This window comes from Narcine bancroftii, chromosome 14 (assembly GCF_036971445.1).
Source record: "Narcine bancroftii isolate sNarBan1 chromosome 14, sNarBan1.hap1, whole genome shotgun sequence".
Taxonomy (NCBI): domain Eukaryota; kingdom Metazoa; phylum Chordata; class Chondrichthyes; order Torpediniformes; family Narcinidae; genus Narcine; species Narcine bancroftii.
In genome coordinates this window covers 66,497,913-66,508,170 of record NC_091482.1, presented here as the reverse complement: position 1 = coordinate 66,508,170, position 10,258 = coordinate 66,497,913, and the positions used below count along the sequence as shown (strand labels likewise).

Below are 10,258 nucleotides of genomic sequence, written 5' to 3'. Positions count from 1 at the left end.
CCATGGGGAGAATGTACAAACTTATTACATTTTAGTTATGTTTGATGTTGTGCTTTCTTTATAACTAAAGTATAACCTTAAATTATTTTTTTCTATCTTTTTAATCAGATTGGAAGTTATAATCATTCTATAAAAATGATCCAACACATCAATGTCAATTTGCGTCAATAATGGCAGGGATGATTTTATTTCATAACCATCTTGAATTAAATCATTTTAGTTATTTTGCCTCCTTTTCCAATGCCACCAGTGACAGATGACAATCTGACCCCAAGCCACGGCTCATGTCATTGTATTAACCGCCACTAGGAGGTGCAGTAGAGAGGTTTGGAATAACATTACATGCCTTCTTCAGCTTTTGTAATTGTCCATCGCATGCCATGGCATTCATGGCGAATGAGTGGAACTGAAGGCTACTTGTGCAAGGACCTTCCCAACAACAATCCAAAACCTTCATGCATACTGTAAAGTTATGGATGCATACACTCACAATCACCCTATAACATTAAAGACCAGAGCTTATGAGCTTTTCAAATTAAAGATCAAAGTTATTGTCTGGGGACATTCATGGCATCGCACTCAACCTTGAGATTCTTTTACCTGTGGGCCAGGCAGAATTTTTACCTATTAGAAAAGATAGGTACCTACTCAAGAAAAGAAAGGTCCACAAAAGAGAGAAATGTAAGCCAGAAAACAGTGCAAAGAAAGTGTTCAATATTGTTCATAAATATTTAATAATCAATAAAATGCAAAGTAAGAATTCTTCAATGATTCACTAAGTGAGTCTGTTGTTTAGGAGTCTGATGGTGGAAGGACAGCAACTGTTGGATGGCAGAGCAGACTCAGCAGGCTGGATGGCCGACTCCAGCTCCTATTTCTTATGTTCATATGTTCCTGAACTTGGTGGCCCAAGTCTTGTGGCACCACTTTTATGATGGCAGTAGTGTGGATCCTTGATGATTGCTGCTGCTCTCCGGCAGCAGTGTTGTTGCTTATCATTAAATTCCTAAATTGACATATATGAGGCTCAGAGAAACTAGAAGAAAACTTGATTGTTTTTTAACATTTAAATTGAGACATACAGCATTGTAACAGGCCAATTTGGCCCTACGAGTCTGTGCCGCCTAATTTATATCCCATTAATCTACACCCTGGTATGTTTTTGAACGGTGGGAGGAAACTGGAGCCCCAGTGAAAACTGATGCAGACACGGAGAGAACATACGAACAGCGCAGGAGTCAAATCCAGGTCTGGTCCAGTCCTGATTGTTGGTGCTGTAAAGGCATTACCTAACCACTACACCGATCATGCCACCTATTATTTACTTTTCAATTCTGCTGTTTGGCCACTTAAACTAAATCCCCAACATCTTTTGCAGTTTGAGGTGATTATATAATTCAAAGTAAGGCAAAATTTTCCACTGGCCTTTTGCTCCAAAATTATCCCTCCAAACCAGATTAACTTTCTTGTGTGTTGGAACTCATTACTGACAGTGGTACTAAATATGACTCATTTTTTAAAGAGTCAAAAATACAAAATAGCTGAGTGGATGATAAATTGGCCAGGTCCATGCTAAGATGCAGACATCAGTTAGAGGCAGAATGCCACTTCACTAGCATCACATTCTTGTTTAGCTGGTGGTGAGAAGGGTCCTCTTTCATAGACAACACTTTGAGTGTATGAAGCAAAGCCATACACAATCTTTCACATTCTTAGTGTCACATTTATAGATAAATTCCATAATTGTACATTGTTAAATGAATCCTCTAATCTTTCCTGGACCCAACACACGAATGGCATTGTGAAGAAAACACATCAGCACCTCTGTTTTCTCAGGAGTTTGTGGAAGTTTTTGTGTGACATTGGAAACACAGGCAAGTTTCTACAGAGGTGCAGTGGAGCGTGTGCTGTCCAGCTGCATCATGGTCTGGTATGGGGACACCGATATCCCTGAGCGGAAATCCATGCAAAAGGTAGTGGACACAGCCCAGGGCATCCCAGGCAAAACCCTCCCCACCATCAAGAACTTCGAAAGGGAACACTGCTGTCGGAGAGCAGCAGCAATCAACAAGGATCCCCATCACCCAGCCCACACTCTGTTCTCGCTGCTGCCATCAGGAAAGAGGTCGAGGTGCCACAAGATTTGGAGCACCAGGATCAGGAACAACGGCTACCTCTCCACCATCAGACTCCTCAACCAGATATTGAAGGGGCAACAACAAACTCAATCAGGGCCTCATTTAAGGACTCTTACTTTTGCACTTTATTGATTTTTATCTGTATTGCACAGTCAGTTTGTTTACATTTCTTTATATGTTTACATGTGTACGTTGGGTCATTTTTTTCACTACCAATAAGTGGTAATTCTGCCTGACCCACAGGAAAAGGATGTGGATAGATGTCCTCTGACAATAAATCTGAATCAGACTCATTACATTGTTGCCACTCTCGTGCCCCCTGGTGGTTACCCCCCCCCCCCTTCCCTGTTGTTTGAGGGGATCTGGCCCCAAGCCTCTCCTCTCATATTGCAGCACTTTAATAATTGTTGGTGCTCTCGGATGGCAGGCAACATTGTTCTTCATCGTTAAATTCCCAAAATGACATATGTGCGGCGCAGGGTTGCTGGTAGCCAGTCATGTCAGAAGAAAAGTTGATCCTTTTAACTATACAGACAGCAGATTTAGTGTTCAGAATGGGACTTGAACCTTTTGAGTAGAACTTAGTTAAACATAAATTTGTGAAATTGTTGTCTTTTATTGCATAATCAAGATGGATCAGGGTTTGAAGTGTATTGATTTTTTTGCCCTTCCACATCCACAGAAAGTGGTCAAGGATTTGAGAAGCACAAGATGAAATGAAGGATGGTTCCCCCTCTCTGCAGAATCCAATTGAAACCTGCCTCTCAATGTTGACTGACAGGTCAGCTCGCGAATGGGGATGGGGATTGGGGTGGGAACTGGGCCAATGGAGACGAGGTGGCAGTGAAGGGAGTGACTGGGTCGGCGCACAGGCGCAGTGGTTTATCTGACTTGGGGGGGGAGAGAGAGAGAGAAGAGTGAACGGAGCAACAAGTGGGGGGGGTCAGGAGCTGGTGATTAATCTGGTACCGCGGGCAGGCCAAGGATCCGGACTGCAGCCAAGGAGAGTCAATCAATGCAATACATCTCGGCGGGAGAGACAAAAGCCAGGGAAAGTGCAATGAGTTGGTCACGTCCCCGAGAGAACGGGGAGGGAGGCAATGAGTGAACACAGTTAAAAGTTGCTGCTCTTATTTAACGAGGCCCTGGTGAGGTAAGGCTTTATCTTCGCCTTTAAAGATCCTTTTGCCAATAAAGCCGCGGGCTGGAAGGGAATGCGCCTGCCATCCTGTAACTCTGTATCCAGTTTTTGTTACATTGGGCTTTGTTCTGCTATCGCCCCACTTTGTGACCTGGTGTGTTTGTGGATACATTGTAACTGAGGCTCCCCTGCTCGCTCTGCACATTTCAGGAGGGCTCGGTTTTCAAAGCCTCCGCCCCCTCCAATCTATTGGAAGTTTTGTATTTTCCAACTCTAAACATTTTCCTTTCCAGTATATTTATTTTGAATTGGTGGTCATTGCCCTATTTGTGATGAAGGCTAGATAACTTGTTTTGGTTCTTGGTTGATGCTTGGAAGAAAGGTGTTTTATTGCTCCTGCATGCACTTTTGAAGATGTTATCAAACATTAGACCATTTCAAGCGTTGTTGCTTGTTTCCTCTTTGTTATTTATCCACCGGTAACCATCGCTTCAGGTGCATTTTTTAAAAAAAAGCTATCTCTCTGAGTGTTGGATTGCTGGTAGATGAGGTTGACCATCGTGTTCCTGTTTGTGTCCCATTTGTTTAATATTGGATGTGAAGTTGATCTTGTGAAACAACACTTTGGCACTGCAAAGCTGCCACGATTCTGCTCCATTCCAGCTCGCAACCCCAGTCACTATTAAAGAGCTCCCAGTGTAACGTTCGAGATTTGATCTCTTTGACGTCTGGCATTTTATGGTCTTTGTTTCGGTAAAAGGAAACGCTGGGGTTTTGTTAATTTTAGTAATAAGACTCGTTATTACACAAGATTCCAATGTTTCAAACCAGTGTCTGAAGTCGCTGGTTCTTTCTGTTTCAGAAAGAAGTGCAGGGGTTGCAAGCCACTACACCTGAGAAACGATCCTCCCCACCATGGCCCTCTCTTTGCAGCGTCATATCCAGTTGGTATTCGGAAAAGTTTTGCGTTCTACATTCCTGCCACCTATCTCATCTATCACTGACTCTGAGACAGTACATGAGAGGGTCGTTTTTTTCCCCCCAGCAGGAGCCAGGGCTTGAAGTTTGGTTTGGCCTTTGTTTGATTGCAGCATACTCGGTCAAATTTGTTGCTCCAGGATCATTCCTGTTTAAAAAAAAAAAAATCATGGACTATTTTCTTGGGTAAGTAGCCCTGAGATCTTCCAGAGCTCTCCTTGAGCTTATGAACAACAGTGGTAGGGCTGAGATCACAAAACATTGTGCAAAGGATTCCAAACTGCCATTCATGATTATTTAGTCTTGCTCTGTCATTTAGTCCAGTTTATTATCATCCGATGGCACAACCCGATGAAACCGCGTTCTCAGTTCTCTGTGCAAAACCTGCAGGCACACAATCAGACCTAACACACACAGACAAAAAATACAAAGATAGGACAAGTATTCATCTATAGAAATAAATAAATATACAAAAAATACAAAGGTAGGACAAGTATTCATCTATAGAAATAAATAAATATACAAAAAATACAAAGGTAGGACAAGTATTCATCTATAGAAATAAATAAATATACAAAAAATACAAAGGTAGGACAAGTATTCATCTATAGAAATAAATAAATATACAAAAAATACAAAGGTAGGACAAGTATTCATCTATAGAAATAAATAAATATACAAAAAATACAAAGGTAGGACAAGTATTCATCTATAGAAATAAATAAATATTGTTTTGTGAATATCAGATGGTTCGTGTGAGCCGTTCATTCAGCATTCTCACTGCCTGTGATGCCGGCTCTGATAGTCCTGTATCTCTTTCTCAATGGAGCAGATGAATGATGCTGTGTGCATGGTGGAAGGGGTCCTCAATGATTTTGCATGCCCTCTTCAGGCACTGATCCCAGTAGATCATGTCAATGGGTGGGGGTGAAGGGAAACTCCATTGATGCACTCTTGTGGTCCTGTGGATCGACCTCTGATCCATTTTCCTGCTGTAGCACACTGATGCAGTCAGTCAGGACACACTCAATAGAGCTCCGAAAGGAGGTTTATATAATGGTGGCTGGTAGCCATGCCCGCTTCAGTCTTCTCAGGAAGTGCAGTCACTGTTGCACCTTCCTGACCAGTGAGGAGATGTTGAGTGTCCACGATGGGTCACCAGTTAAATGAACTCCAAGGAACTTGATGCTCTCCACTACAGAGTTGTTGATCTGTGTAGTGGAGGGTGTTTGTTCCTGGTCCTCCTGAAGTCCACAATCATCACCTTCATCTTGTCCATGTTGAGACTTGGGTTGTTATTGTAGTGCAACCCATTATTGTTACTGATAAGGCCAACTACTGTTGTGTCATCTGCTTGATGACACTGTTGGATCTGGTGATACAATCATGGGTCAGTAGCGTGAACAGGAGTGGCCTGACCCCGCAGTCCTGCTCTCTTCACATTTCCTTCATGCTTTGGGTTTCTCTGCAGTTAGCATTGATACAGCCATTCAAGGCAGTCAGCATTATGAAGATGGCCACAGCTCGGGCACTAACTTTCTTCAGTCTCTAAAGTTCATTTGAAGTTGCTATTAATATCGGCAAGTAATGGTTATTTTCTTCAGCGGGTATTGAAACCTCATTCCAACGCAGTTTTGCATAAACTTTACAGGTGTGCTCTTTCAATCAGTAGTTTAAATTGGGGATATTTTTCTGAAAGAGGGTGTGGATACAAATTAAGAGCAGTGAAGGATCAAAGTTCTGAATTTCAAAGTTCCTTTTAATCTTTTATCACCACTCCACAAGAATATATTAACCACGTTCTCATTGTCAGATCCCTGTTGTCTTAAGACAAAATTCATTTATGAACTCTCTCTGTAACATCAATATAGTTACATATATCTGTGCAACCAACTGCTGAACAGTATTCTGCTAGTTTCCCTGACACCTGAGTTTTGTTTAAATTTTGAGAGGACTGCAGATGGGGAGCAGTGAGAGATAATCCCACAGAGCATCCCTCAGGGTGGGCATCCCTCAAAGAGATTTTGCAGTTTACCTACAATCTTTTTATCCCTCTTCTCTCCCTCCCCCCCCTCCCCCACATCCCATTGGCTCCTCCCAGATTTCTTTGCTCATCAGCGCACCAGGAGCATTTTTTGAAACAAAATTGCCATTTAATCTACTAACCTGCATGTCCTTGGGAGAGGGAATCCACATGTCATGGTGGAAATGTGCACACTCCACACAGTTGGCACAAAGGTCAAGATTGAATCTGGGATGCTGCAGCTGTGACCTTGTAGCTTTACTACTTGTGCCATTCAGAACGCTAACCCTGAAACTTTTTCATGGAAACGTAGACCCAATAATCTCCTGGAAATTGCTTTGATCTTGAGCCTATATCCAGATACATGAAGACCTGTTTCTGCTTTACCAAAGGAACCCTGCATTGATGGCAATGCCATCCTTGGAATAAAATATTAATTCCATGTCATGTGCTCTTTGGAATCCTTTGTCCACTCAAAAGCAAGTGGTATTCCCCTTCAATGCACCATTTGGAAAGCCAGCCTGAACAATGTGCTCAAGAATGTGAAGAGAAAGTTGAACCTGAAAGTGTAGGAATGTGTGACTCATTCGCAACCTATACACAGTGTGATCTATTCAAGAGTCTGGTCATTGCAGGAAACTCCTTGAATCTGGAGTTCAAAATTCTCAAGGATCTATCTTCTGCCCAATGGGGGGAGGTGGAGGAGGGAGAGGAGAGAGAGAGAGAGGTGTTTGACTAGAACAAGATGAGTCCTTTTATATTTTAAGTAACTTTTTCTGAGGCAGTTGGAGGTGTTGATGTAAGGTTTTCAGGATGGCCTGCTGTTTATGTTTGCAGAGATTTCTTGTGTTCGGCAGAGGAGTTCCCATGCGAAGTGGTGGTGAATCTGGACAAATAGTTCAAAAACACATCTGTAAGAATGGATAAGAAACCTTGTGGATGTGGAGAACTAAGAAAGACTGTGTGGTGCTTTCTTGTTACATCAATATGGTCGGACTAGGACAGGTTGTTGGTGATGTGAACTAAGTGCTGTTATTTCACTGCCCCAGTGGCCCGGATTTAATGGTGTCTATTGGTGCAGTGTTTGTAAGTTTCCTTTGTGACTGTATGGTTCTCTAACAGGAAGGCTGACTGGCCATTTTAGGTTACCCCTTTATCTCTTTTTGCCCTTATCTTACATTAAAGGGTTGATGATAAGGTTGTATGAGAGAGATTAAGTTGCAGAAGTCCAGGGAAATGAAGGAGTGGGTCTGATGGTTAATTTGGTGGACTGTTACATCATTGTGTATAATTTGATGTTAAATGTTCACAGACTGAAAAATGATATGTGAGTCTAATTCTGCCACTGAAAAAAAAATTCATAATTTCACCAGATATAGGCCCATCGAGCCTGCTCTGCCATTCTAGCAAGAGCTGATCCATCCTCCCAGTCCCCAGCCTTCTCCCCGTAACCCGAGATGCCCTGACTGATCAAATAGCTGTTAATCTCACCTTAAAATAATTGTCCCAGAGCACAAGTATGGGGAGAAGCAGTGCACAAAAAGAGGAGAGTTGAAGGGTGCACTTAATTTGGGTCACTTTGTTGAGGTTGCCTTGATGGAGGAAAAGAGAAGCCCCAAATGCTTGCAAAAATTGGTGGAGAGGCCAAATTCAGATGCCTGACCTACTGAGTACCTCCAGCAGTTTTGATTGTCCCTCTTGTTTCTGCCTGACAGTTTGCTAAACATAGCCCCAAGATAAAGATTGAGGTGATGAGCAGGGGTCAACTGTTGTGAGGAACAAGGAGGAGTAAGATTATGAGAGTATGGTACTAGTGTGGGTGACAAATGGTTTCACAGCATGAGGAGGTTGGAAGGATTTGCACACAAGGGTGAACACTTTAAATATTAGATCCTTTATTCCCCCCCCCCCACTGTTTCACATTTTAGTGTACAATTTTGTTTGAAATACAGTAAAACCCCTGTTATCTGGAATTCAAGTAACTGACCGCCTCAAGCAACCGGCAACCAAAATTGCAGAAAATAAATAGTTAAAAAGCACAGAAGAATAAAATTGGCAGGCCTCGCTGTTAGTTCGCTGATCACACAACACAGTCTCAAGTAACTGGAGAATTCACTTATCTGGCATCTACGGATCCCCATAGGTGCCAGATACCAGGGGTTATACTGTATCAATTTCTCACAAGACATTACTGGGTTCACAAAGAATTACTTGTATTTTATGCTTTAATCTATATGCTTAATATTAAATGATTAAGATATTTTTAAGACTTTTTCTCTCGGCTCGTAATGAAGAATAATGTTGGTCAGTACGATCACTAAGTATTTTTAATTAACTGGTGCTAATTGAATTCTAGATTGGAAATTTGTACCAAGAGACAGTTTGGCGTATGGTCTGAGGAAGTATTCTGTATGCCTGGAGCAATATTTATCAATTGAATTAAATTTAAAATTTAGATGGACATACAGCGCAGTAAGGAGGCCATTTCGACCCATGAGCCTGTGTCACACCCCGTTGTCCTACAAACCCCAGTATGTTTCGAATGGTGGGAGGAAACCTGAGCCCCTGGAGAAAACCCACACAGACACCGAGAAAAGATACAAGCATACAGACAGTGTGGGATTTGAACCCTGTCCCAATCACTGGCGTTGTAGTAGTGTTGCGCTAACCGTGCCCCCCACTAGAGACTGAAGTTTGTTTTTTTTAAGGGAGAGATTATATTGCAAATATCACTATTTAAATTTTTAATCAAGGGCTGTGTAATGGTGTCACTGGCAGAGTTATTTGCTAATTATGCCATGTCCTGTTGGGGACCCTCCCACCTGCCTTTGTGTTGGTACATGTCACGCAGGTGGTGTTCCAAGGGAGGGACTGGCAAATGGGGTTGAATGACCTCGTAAGGTACCTGGAATGGAAGAGTGTGCCATTTCACCAGATTAGCCTCCCTAATGTCAGAGGATCCCTTGTCTGTGTACTTGGTGCCAAAGAACAAATGCTTCCCAGTCGTTCCCTCCCTCCAATGTCTCCACGCTGTCTGTCTGCACTGCCTCCCTTGGTTTGATGAGTACAATAAAGTAGAAAGATTTTTTCTAAATAGAGGGAGGGTACGTTAATGACTAAGAAAGCTTTTATTATTCTAGTGAGGCCTTGGCAAGATTTATTTTCGTGAGGAATAATGAAGCAAGGGAGTGATTTATGTACTGGGAAGCTAATCACAGGATGCAGATGGCATCCCATACAGAGTTATTTGTGCATCAACTTGACTGACAGGTGTCCATGGGAATGACATCATCTTGGCTACAAATTAATTGACGTCATAGAGTGGCTCTGTCCCCTGTGCTTGTGTACAAGGGTAGTTATCAGTGATGCAGATGGCAATGCATTGATTTTGTGAGACTTGTTATTAAAATTGCACTGTAATTTCATTCAGTTCTTCATGAAAACTTCCTGGCATGTGACGAAGCCTCAAAGATGTGCAATAATAGCAAATTTAAAATGGATAAATAGACATTCTTGGAGTGTGGAAAAACAGTATGCATCTTGCCCTGTTGTTTACCTCCGATCTGTTTCATTGCATGCGACTGCCACTAAAATCACAGCAACAACATGTTATTTTCAAACCTGCATTCACTGAGTGTTTTGGGGTTGCTATGCATTCTGTGTGATGTTCCTCATTTTAATGTGATCTGCCAGAACTATTTTGAATGGAGGTCAAGCAAGATTGATTCAGTGGGGTCATTAATGATGTTAAAGCCATTCAGTATGGCTGTTTTCCAGGATCGGTGAGTTGGCTTGAATGCCGTTTTCCTAGACTACATTAATGCCAACACCAGTGTTCAATTGCAGGTTGCAAGCAGTATTTCGCATGGTCTGTCAAAGAATATTTTTAATGAGCATGTGATACAAGTTGGTGGTGAATCTTCAGAAAACTCTGACTGTTTAGTTCAGCCTGGAATTATTTTGTGGCAGTTGACACTG

The 10,258-nt window shown here is 42.1% G+C and overlaps 1 protein-coding gene across 3 annotated transcripts in view; it reads left to right on the top strand.

The window, feature by feature from the left end:
- Positions 1-3,039: 3,039 nt before the first annotated feature.
- akap13 (A-kinase anchoring protein 13) overlaps positions 3,040-10,258 on the top strand; it is a 396,122-nt gene continuing 388,903 nt past the window's right edge. For all 3 annotated transcript variants that reach the window (XM_069912032.1, XM_069912031.1, XM_069912029.1), the window contains exon 1: positions 3,040-3,291. The gene's annotated coding sequence lies outside the window, so the exon portion shown is untranslated. The remainder of the gene's footprint in view (positions 3,292-10,258) is intronic.